Source organism: Tenrec ecaudatus, chromosome 17 (genome assembly GCF_050624435.1).
Source record: "Tenrec ecaudatus isolate mTenEca1 chromosome 17, mTenEca1.hap1, whole genome shotgun sequence".
In the NCBI taxonomy this organism is placed as follows: domain Eukaryota; kingdom Metazoa; phylum Chordata; class Mammalia; order Afrosoricida; family Tenrecidae; genus Tenrec; species Tenrec ecaudatus.
In genome coordinates this window covers 85,531,023-85,542,284 of record NC_134546.1, presented here as the reverse complement: position 1 = coordinate 85,542,284, position 11,262 = coordinate 85,531,023, and the positions used below count along the sequence as shown (strand labels likewise).

The 11,262-nt window shown below is 40.8% G+C and overlaps 1 pseudogene; it reads right to left on the bottom strand.

Annotated features, from left to right (window-relative positions):
- Positions 1-10,601: 10,601 nt before the first annotated feature.
- LOC142430909 (DET1- and DDB1-associated protein 1-like) lies at positions 10,602-11,003 on the bottom strand (annotated as a pseudogene).
- Positions 11,004-11,262: the final 259 nt, after the last annotated feature.

The following is an 11,262-nucleotide window of genomic DNA, read 5'->3' as shown; positions in this document are numbered from 1 at the left end:
TTTGTCTCCATCCACCCTCTTCTTGGTCCTCAGTTTCCTACAGCCTGATACTTATCATGAAGTGTTCTAAAAGTAATCAGGATATTCCCACAATCCAATTTGTCCATTCTGTTGTGTTTGTGCCATCTGGAGGCTGCCACCCATTGCGACTATATAAATTCACTATTAAATGACCTTGCTATCTTATTCTGACATCGGAGATGAGGCCGCTCTACCCCATTTTGCTGTCTCCATCTTCCTTAATTGCACATGCTATTTCTAAGGGCCTGTTTGGTTGTGGGGCTAAATCCCACACTTTATGTTTGCTTTAACAGTTGGTGCACAGATTTAAATAACACTTGTGACTTGTCTTACCTGCATGCATGTGAATATTAACCTACCACTGACAGAACTATACTTCAGAGAAGATCTTGCTATGTACTTTTTGATGATGAATATGACACCAGTATTTTGGATTTGTCAATATCAGCCTTATAAACCACTTGATTATCTAATTAAAAATAGCCAGTACCAGTCTATTAAAGTTTAATAAGCCATATACCATCAATATTTAAACATTCCATTTTGTTTTGACAACTTGCAATTGTTCTTGATAATACTTCATATATCCAGTCTTCCAATTATTAGAGAATATATGCAGCGATTTTTTTCTCATTTTCAGTCATGACCTGTTAACCACTTAAGGTCCCCAAAGCTCTCCTCCATCCACATCATTACTGTTGATTGTACTTTGAAGATTTAGTACTTGTTCAGTGTTATTTCGTTGCCATTAAACCTGAGGGGTTCATGTTCCAGAAGTTGATCACCAGGTCTTCCTCCCAGTCCCTATTTCTGGAGAATCCACTAAGACCTGTGGACCATGGATGGTCCTGCTTGTATTTGAAATACTGGGTGGCAGTGCTTCTGGCATCACAGCAACCTGCACCACAGGACAGCACTATAAGATGAGTGCTGTGAGCTAGAATACAGGCTCCATAAACATAAACAATATGTAGCTGTGCCATAGTACCTTTCATATATACCTGTAAAAATGGTTTTCTCCCAAGTAGAAAATTCTGCATTTTTCACATTCCCAGCTTTATCTAGTATTTAGTTGTCTCTCAGTAAAGATTGATGGAATGAATACATCTGTCATCTACCAACTGAAATTAGCAAGCCTTACCACTACTTTGGCCTATTGGTCTCAATGTCTTGTTTGTATTACATTTGTTGTATATTTTCATGGCCTTATTTAAACAAATACCAAATCTGTGTTCATTCATTAATTTCATATCCAACCTTGCTTCTATAATAACTGTTTTTATCATTTGGATTGCTTACATGATTGTATTTCTTCCAGTGGACAATAAACTTTAAGCATAGTGTTTTATTTACATTCATATAAGAGGGTTGTCACTAAAGATTTACCTTGTATCAATGCTTATTTTAAGAGGTCAATTATAAATCAAGATGATGGAAAGATTCATTGTTCTCTTCTTTTATAGAACTCCAGAAAGATGGTGATCATATGCTCGAATACTTGCAACATGAAAGAAATATGAACAGAAAGGAACGGTGCTATAAATGTAATACATTGGAAAGTATGGTTTCTCAGCACAAAACTAATTTTCCTCTCAAGGAAAATTATGAGATGTTTGGCTTACATGAAGAAATTGTAAAATCAGATTTAATCATTCTGGAATTAAATCAGAACAGGAGCAACAAAGTACAGAAGTCAGCTGTGCTCAATGGAGATGAGAAAACTTTTCGCCATGTTGAACGGGAGCAATTTTATAGTGAAATGAGATTCCCTGAGTGTGAACAATCCAGGCTCATGAAGTCCCAGTGGATTCAGCATCAGGAATCATATGAAATTGACAAACCACACCCAGGTGATAAACGTGGGACGGCCTTCATTGAAAAGTCTTTGCTGTATGAGCACCAGATCATTGATACACTAGATAAGACCTACAGATGCAGATATTGTGGGCAAAAATTCAATAAAATGTTCAAACTTAATGAACATTATCAAAAAGCTCACGAACTGCAAAAGCTATATAAATGCTTAGAATGTGGCAAATGTTATCACAGTAAATCATACCTCAAGAAACATCAGAAAACTCATGCGGCACAGACTCTCTGTGTGTGCAATGAATGTGGGAAAGGCTTCACCAGGAAGAGTCTTCTCACTGCTCATCAGCGAACTCATACTGGGGAGAAACCCCATGTATGTGGTGAATGTGGCAAAGGCTTCATTCAGAAAAACCATCTCAAAATGCATCTACGAACTCATACAGGAGAAAAACCCTATGTATGTCGTGAGTGTGGTAAAGCTTACAGCTGGAAAAAATCCCTTCTAGGACATCAGGCATTTCACACAGGAGAAAAACCCCATGTATGTGGTGAATGTGGAAAAGCTTTTATCTGGAAGAATAATCTCAGTGATCATCAGCGAACTCATACTGGAGAGAAACCCCATGTATGTGGTGAATGTGGAAAAGCTTTTATTGGGAAGAAGAACCTCGCTGATCATCGGCGAACTCATACTGGAAAGAGACCTCATCTATGTGGTGAATGTGGAAAAGCCTTTCTCAGGAAGGCTGCTCTCACTGTTCATCAGTTAATTCATACTGGAGAGAAACCTCATGTATGTAGTGAATGTGGAAAAGGCTTCACTCAGAAAGCAAATCTCAAAGCTCATCTACAAACTCATACTGGAGAGAAACCCCATGTATGTGGTGAATGTGGAAAAGGCTTTATCAGGAAGAAGGGCCTCACTGTTCATCAGGGAATTCATACTGGAGAGAAACCCCATGTATGCGGTGAATGTGGAAAAGGCTTTATCAGGAAGAAGGACCTCACTGTTCATCAGGGAATTCATACTGGAGAGAAACCCCATGTACATAGTGAATGTGGCAAAAGCTTCATTCAGAAAGGAGATCTCAAAACTCATCTATGAATTTACACAGGAACCAAAACCCTGTATGTGGTGAATGTGGAAAAGACTTTCTTAGGAAGAATAAGCCCATTGTTCATCAGCAAACTCATCCTGAAGAGAGAGAAATCCCATGTATGTAGTGAATGTGGCAAAGGCTTCATTCAAAAAGCACATCTCAAAACACATCTATGAATTCAAACCAGAGATAAACCTTTCATGTGGTGAATGTGATGCCTTAGTAGGTACATCAGAGATTTCACCAAGGAAAGAAGCCCTTTCCATGAATTATTTGTGGGAAATCTTATATGTGGAAGTTAGATCTTGTTAAACATGAGAAAATTCACAAGAAAACCTTTCATTGGAGTTAGTGTGACAAAGCTTTCAAAACAAAGGAAGAGGTTAGGTGGTAGACTTTGGCCTGGGCCAAGCATGGGAACAGACGATTGTGACTTAGCATATGGAGACCCATGTTCAGCATTGCTGTCTCTCTACTGATATGGCTCACTATTTCAAAGAGAGGGCCTTCCAGACATCCACAGGGTGCATGGGTATCTCATTGTTCTTCTTTCAAAGAGCTGAACCTGGTGTTTCTGGATCAGAGATGTACCAACTAGTAGAGTATCCACACAGATGACATTTTTGCGTGCACCACCTGCATGCTCTTTGTTACCCACCCCCACCCACCAGAGACAGCACAGAAGTACAGTAAAAGAAGAATAAAGAAAATAGAAGATGTATGGGAACAATTAGTCCAGAGGATGAATTGACCACAGCGACTCTCATCCTCCACAACCCTGAGACCAGAAAAACTAGATGGATCACAAAAGGGTTCTAAGTCGAGTGGTAGACGAAAGTGGAACAAAACACAAAATTATAAAATAGTTCAGGCTTACTGGTCTGATGGAGACTTGGAATCCACAAATTATGGGCTTTAGTGACTCTTCACTCTGGGACCTGTACTCACTCCTCTGCTTCAGCTTTCAGCCAAACAATATACTGGCTTGGAGGGGAAAGATAACATCTGAGAATAACATACACTCCCGAGAATAATCAACTCTGCACAGCCAAATGGACAGCATTTGCTTAGGGATCAAACTCTTAAAAGCAAGAAGGAACAGGAAAGAAGGATGAAGAGTATAAAAACATAAGGAGGGTGGAAGTGGGAAGAAGGCTGGTATATCTTGGGAATACAATCAATGTATGAATTATTGAATGGAAAACCAATTTATTCTGTAAAGTTTTAAATCATAAAAAAGTTTTTTTGTTTTTTTTTAAACGAAGAGCTCATGTCTCATCAACTTTTTCATGTAGGATAGTTACCATGTAGCTGTAATGAATGTGGATAGCAAACTTTTACCTGTGTTTCTAAGTTTTCTTTATATAAAGACACAAAATTGAAAAGTGTTAAGTTCAGTTAAGATGGGAAACTCCACAGGGAGCCATATGACATCACATACCTGTGATCTCTTGCAGAAGGAGAGATCTGGCTATGTAGTTACTTTGCATATACTCTCTTTTGGTTTCTCTCAATGTATCAGTAAACTGCATTAGGATTTTAACCGATGTAGTTCTGATTGGCCTTTGTCTCGAAAGGATTCATGTGACAAAAGAGGATTTGTAAAGCAGAGAAACCATATGAATACAGGGAATGTGGCAATGTATATGCATTTAGTGACTGGAAGTGCCTCCAGCATCCAATTACATTTTCTTTGATGTTCCTCAAAGTCCATAAGATAAACTCTGATGCACTAATTAGACAGAAGGGTTGAACAAAATGTCTGCCACATTGTATGACTGCAGATGTATATCCTGCAGGAAATCATGAATACAGAGACTAGGAAAGCCTGGTAGACATCCTGTATGCTTACGTACATTGATATCAAGACCAATATCTGATTTTACATTTGCTCTCTCTCTTGGCCCATGTTAACTACGTTAACTGGAGAAATACTGTGACCATAGAGCAGGAATGTGAATGTTCTCGCTCTCACGCAGAATTCTTTGGAAGGTGGATAATCGCAGATGCAGTTAAGTTAAAATATAACCCTTTATCCTTTGAGTTCCTTTTTGACCCATTTAAAATCTATTGTAGTTTTTAATATTCCTCTTTTGGATTGAGCTTTATCTCTTTTACTTTGTTGTTGTTTTTTTAAAATATATTTCTCTCTATGAATTCCATGATAACTAATTGCTGGATCATATGGGATTTCAAGTTCTGATTGTTTGTAGTGCCTCATTGTGTTCCACAGTGGCTGTATGTATTTATAAGTCCACCAGTAGTATATATGAATCCCAATCCCTCCAGATCCTCTCCACCATTTGATTTCCTTCTTTGGTTTGGGCTGGCATTGTAGGGGTTAAGTGCGATCTCATTGTGGTTTGAATTTGCATCTTCCTAAAGGCTAGTGATTGCGAATATTTTTTGTTATTCACAGGTACTTCATTTTTGGTGAATTGTCCGTTCATACATTTTTCCCATTTTTTCATTGGGTCTCTTGTTATTTTCTTGTTGAGATGTTATAGAGTTCTGTATAGATATGTTTTAAAGGATATTTTTTAAAATTTAATTTTTTAAAATCATTCTATTGGGGCTCATACAACACGTAACACAATCCACTCATACATCCAACTATCATGATCCCAGTTCTACCTTGCAAGTCCGGATGGACCGGAGGATGTATAATGGTACAGATGGGAACTGGAAACACACAGGGAATACAGAGTTCTGTATATTTTTGCAATTAGCCCTTTGTCCGATGTGTCATTGGTTAAAAAAAAAACAATTCCCAATCCGTGGGCTCTCATTTCATTTTTTTGTTATTTATAATCATTTCATTGGGGACTTGTACAACTCATCATAGTCCATATACACATCTATTGTGTCAAATATATTTGTACATTTGTTGCCCTCATTCATTCTCAAAACATTTGCTTTCTATTTAAGCCCTTGGTATCAGAGCCTCAAACACCCCTTCTTCCCCACTCCCCCTCCCTCATGAACCCTGGGTAATTTATAAGTTATTAATATTTTATTATATCCTACAATGTCCAATGTCTCCCTTGACCCACTTTTCTGTTGTCCACCCCCCCAGAGAGGAGGTTATTTGCATATCCTTGTAATCGGTTCCCCCTTTGTATCCCACCTTCCCTCCACCCTCCAGTATCACCACACTCAGCACTGGTCCTGAAGGGTTCATCTGTCCTGGATACCCTGTGTTCCCAGTTCCTATCTGCATCAGTGTACATCCTCTGGTCTAGCCAGGTTTGTAAGTTAGAACTGGGATCATGATAGTGCTTAGGGGTTGGGGTGGTGGGTGGTGGTGGGGGAGAAGGAAACATTTAAGAATTAGAAGAAAGTTGTGTGTTTCTTTGATGCTACACTCTAACCTAATGGCTTATCTCCTCCCCGTGACCCCTCGGCAAAGGAATGTACAGTTGCCTACAGATGGGCCTTGGGTCCACACTCCCCCTCATTCACAATGATAGGATTTTTTTGTTCTTTGGTGCTTGATATCTGATCCCTTAAACACCACTTGATCACACAGGCTGGTGTGCTTCTTCCATGTAGGCTTTGTTGCTTCTGGGCTAGATGGTCACTTGTTTACCTTCAAGCCTCTAAGACCCCAGATGCTGTATCTTTTGATAGCTGGGCACCATCAGCTTTCTTCACTACACTTGCTTGTGCACACATTTGTCTTCCGCACGTGTGTCGTGCAAATGAGAATCACAGTAATAGAACACAATGTTTTAATGTTGAGGGAATACTTGAGTGGAGGCCCAATGCCCATCTGCTACCTTAATATTAAAACTATAAATATATGCACATGGATCTCTTTCTCCATCATCATATATAAATATATTGACATATATACATGCCTGTGTTTAGGTCTCTATAAATGTCCTTTGCCTCCTTGTTCTTTCCTCTGTTTCTTTTTGCTTTGCTCTTGTCCCACTATCATGCTCAGCCTTCATTTTGGTTTCAGTAATTCCTCTCGTTCCATTGCCCTTGATCACACCCTCCCAGGCTTCCTACAGCATCCTTGCCACTGATTTTGAATCACCCATTCCCTTGTCCCTGGGTTGGTTAACACCACTTCCTTTCCCCCACCTTACCATCTCCCATGTCCTCCCAGAACCATCAGTCCTGTTTTTCCACATTGTTTATCCAGCCTATCTTATCTTGATAGACCTGCGGAGATGATATGCACATAAAAACAAGACAGCCAAACAAAGCAATACAGAACAACAGCAGTAACAAAATAACCCAATGACACAAAGAATCAAAAACCATTAAAAAAAGGAAAGTCTGTAAATGGTCTAAGGTCTGTTGACCTTTAGGAGTGTTTTCCTGTCAGGTCTGATGGGGTGCCACGCCCTGGCCTCAAAGTCTATTTTTTTTTATATCCCCTTGGGATAAGTTTGCTCTGTACGCCCTTAGTGTTTTGCTTTGGTGGGGTCAGCTCAAGCACAAATCCTACCCTGTGTCTTCAGTGTTGTCCCATGTAGGGCTATGGGTCCGCGCGGGTGTCATGTTTCCTGATGGAGCAGGTCATAAAGTCCTCTCTGTGCAATGGCTCCTCTGAGCAGGGCTATTATCCTCAGGGCTTGGTGGTCCAGGTTGCGCTCCACTCCCTTCCTCCCCCTTCATTTTCTTCTGCTTCCTTCTGAGCATGGCAGGGCAGTTTATTTCCCCCATCAAAATGTCTAGTCATTCTCTGTGGCACACCCTTCCATGGTGGGGGGTCAGGCTGGTTCTGGTTGGGGCTAACCCTATAGAACAGTCTTTTTATGGATTCCCCCACCTGTTAATTGCCCCCCTGGTTTGGCGCATCATCTTGGGTTCTGTATGCACATTACGATTCTGTGGGGACACAACCAATACTCTCCCCTCGGGTGGGTTAGTGCCCTGTTCTGCCCCTGTCATCATTTCACTTTCTCCCCACCCACATTCTCCTGCCTCCTTTCCCCTTATTTATGTTGGACTCACATGTACCTTCCTGGGTTTTGTCTGATCTCCCAACTACCTATAATCCCACCCATGTATTGAGAGATAAGTGTCTATTCTATTCCTGCAGTGCTGATTGTACTTACCTCAGGGGCCTCATACCTGTCTTTTTGAGATTGACTTACCTCACTTAACACGATTCCTTCCAATCCCATGAAACGCCGTGTTTCATGTGATTGTTTGTGCTTTTCAGTGCTGTATCATACTCCATAGTTTGTGCCAGAGCTTACTAATCCCCTGGTCTATCAATGGAAACTTAGACTGTTTCTATGTCTTTGAGATTGTGAATTGTGCCTCAGTAAACATTGGAGTGCAGATGACTGGTCGTGTTTTCTTTGTTACCTCCTCTGGGTATATGCCCAGTAGAGGGATGACTGGGTCATAAAGTTGATCAATTTCCATTTTCTTTAAGTATCTCCAGATTGCTTGCCACAGTGGCTGTACATATCTACATGACCACCAGCAATGGAAGAGGGTTCCTGCTTCACCACAACCCCTCCAACACTTGTTGCTCTCTGATTTCTGCTAGGCTTGGGAGTGTCAGGTGCTATCTCATGGTTTTAATTTGCATTTCTCTTACGGCTAATGAATGGGAACACTCTCATATGCTTTTTGGCCCTTTTGGATCTCTTCCCTAGTGAAAGTTCTTTTCAGTTATTTTGCCCACTTCCATAGGGGGTTAACTGTTTTCCTCTTTTTTCAGGTCATGAAGGTGTTGTAGATTTTAGTAATGAGCCCTTTGTCCTATATGTCTTTACTAAATTTCTCTCCCAGTCTGTGGGTTGTTTTGTCACCCTCTTGGTGAAGTCTTTTGAGGCACACAGGGTTTTATTTTTATTAAATCCCATTTGTCAATTTCCAGTTCACCTGTGTGTGTGCCCTTCTCTATTTCAGTGAGTCTATGCATTCCCAAGGCCAATGATCTTAGGTTTCCCCCGATTCCTTCTTTGATGGTCCTGATGGTTTGGTGTTTTTCTTCTGGGTCCGTGATCTACCTTGAGTTTAGTCTTGTGCAGGAGGTGAGGTAAACGTCTTGTTTCATTTTTCTACATGTGGATATCTATTTTTTCCAGCATCACTTGTTAAAAAGGCATACACTTCCCACTTGCTGGTTTTGGGACCCTTGTCGAAGATCAATTTTATATATGCTGATGGTTTTATTCCTGGGCTTTTTATTCTTTTCGACTGCTCTGAGTAGCTGCCATTGTACTAGTTCCATGCTGTTTTGACCACTGTAGCTATGTAATACATATTAAAATCAGGTAAGGTGAGTCCTCTAACTTTGTCCTTCTTGAGGAGTTCTCTACTAATTCTGGGCTTCTTCCCTTTCCATATGAACATAGTGATTGGTTTTTCCAATTCATTGAAGTAGGTTGTTGGTATTTGAATCAAAATAGTATTGAGCTTGTAAAGTGCCTTGGGTAAGATTGTCTCTTTACTATGTTGAGCCTTCCAATCCATGAACTTGGGATGTTCTTCTATTTGTGGAGGTCGCTTTAGGTTTCCTATAGTGGGATTTTGTAATTTTCCTTGTATAGTTCTTTAGGATATTTTGTTACATATAGTCCTGGGTATTTCAGTTTGTTCTTGGCTATTGTGAAGGGTACTGCCTTCCTGATTTCCTCTTCCATGGCCCTGTCTGGTGTGTATAGCAATCCTACCGACTTCTCTTTGTTGATCTTGTATCCTGCCACTTTTCCATATTCTTCTATTGCTGTAAATACTCCCATTGTGGGACTTTTGGGGTTTTCAATACCGGATCATGTCATTTGTAAATAGCGGTGGTTTCACCTCCTCTTCTCACAGTTGGATCCCTTCTGCTGTCTTATGTTGTTAGCTAGAACCTCCAGTACGATATTGAATAGAAGTGGGGACAAGGAACATCCTAGTCTTGTACCATTTTTCAGTGGGATTGTTTTTGTCTTTTCTCCATTAACTATGATATTAGCTGTTAGCTTTTCTTAGACAGCTTGTATCAGCTTGAGGAATTTATCTTCCATTCCTATCTTTGTGTCTTAATTAGGAATGGGTGTTAGATGTTGTCAAATGCTTTTTCTGCATCTATGGATATTATATGGCTTTTTTACCTTGTTTTTCTTGATGTGATATATAATATTGATGGTTTTTCACATGTTAAACCATCCCTGCATCCCTGGGATGAATCTTACCTGTTTGTGGTAGATGATATGTTTATATACTTTTGTATTCTATTGGCCAATATTTTGTTAAGGATTTTTCCATGTATGTTCATTAGAGATATTGGTCTGTAATTCTCTATACCTGTGGGGTCTTTGCCCTGTTTGGGTATCAAAGTTATGCTGGCTTCGTAGAATAAGTTTGGGAGTTTGTCATCCTTTTCTATGTTTTGGAATACTTTCTGGGGTATCAGAGTCAACTCTTAATGGAATTCTTGGTAAAATTCTGCTGTGAAGCCATCTGGCCCAGAGAATTTTTTTGTTGGTAGCTTTTTTTTTTTTTTTTACAGGGTTTGAAGTCCTCTTTAACCATTGGTGGGAACACTTTACAGCATAAGTAAAAAGTCGAGGAAAATAAATACATCAGCTCCTAGGAGAGTGGACGCAGTGTGGATGGTGTGGGGTGGGCTGGCAGGTGGGGCGGGCGCAGATGCATGATGCAGAGCAGACACGACAGGAGGCTTGGGGGAGGGCAGTGAGAGTCTTAAGTGTCCTAGTGCATGTCCTGGCTGTCGGTCCAGGCAATCTTGCTGGGGGGAGCTGAGCTCTCGCCCTCCAGGTCCACTTGCTCCTGATCTCGCTTCTTGGCAGCGTTCTTTTTGTCCCATTGCTGGTACAGGTAGCGCAGGAGGATATTGATTTTCTCGGTCACAATGATTTGTTCAGATTGGTACTCCCGAGTGGGCAGGTAGACTGAGGGCCGTCTGTTCTATGGGAGACCAAGAAGAGTCGGATAAGAAGCTGGGTCCCCACACTCTGAACACAAGGTAGGCAGCCCAACATGCTCTCCGGAGAGGCTGAGCGAGGCTTTGCACACAGAGTCAGCATGGAATCAGCTAAAATTGCTTTTGTTGTAGAAGGGAAATCCTTTCAGAAAATCGGCCATCTTCTGTAGCCACTGTTGCTGCCTCTGCTGTCTCCTCTGTTGCTGCCGCTGCCACTGCAGGCGCCACCACAGCCGCCTTCTCAGCTGCCACCTCACAGTAACTGGTTGGTAGCTTCTTGATGACCCTTTCTGTTTCTTGTGCTATGGGTTTGTTGAGGTTCTTGACCTCTGTCTGAGATAATCTAAGGAGGGACTCTTTTTCCAAGTAGCTATCCATGTCTTCCACATTTCTGAATTCATTAGAATACAGATCTTCATA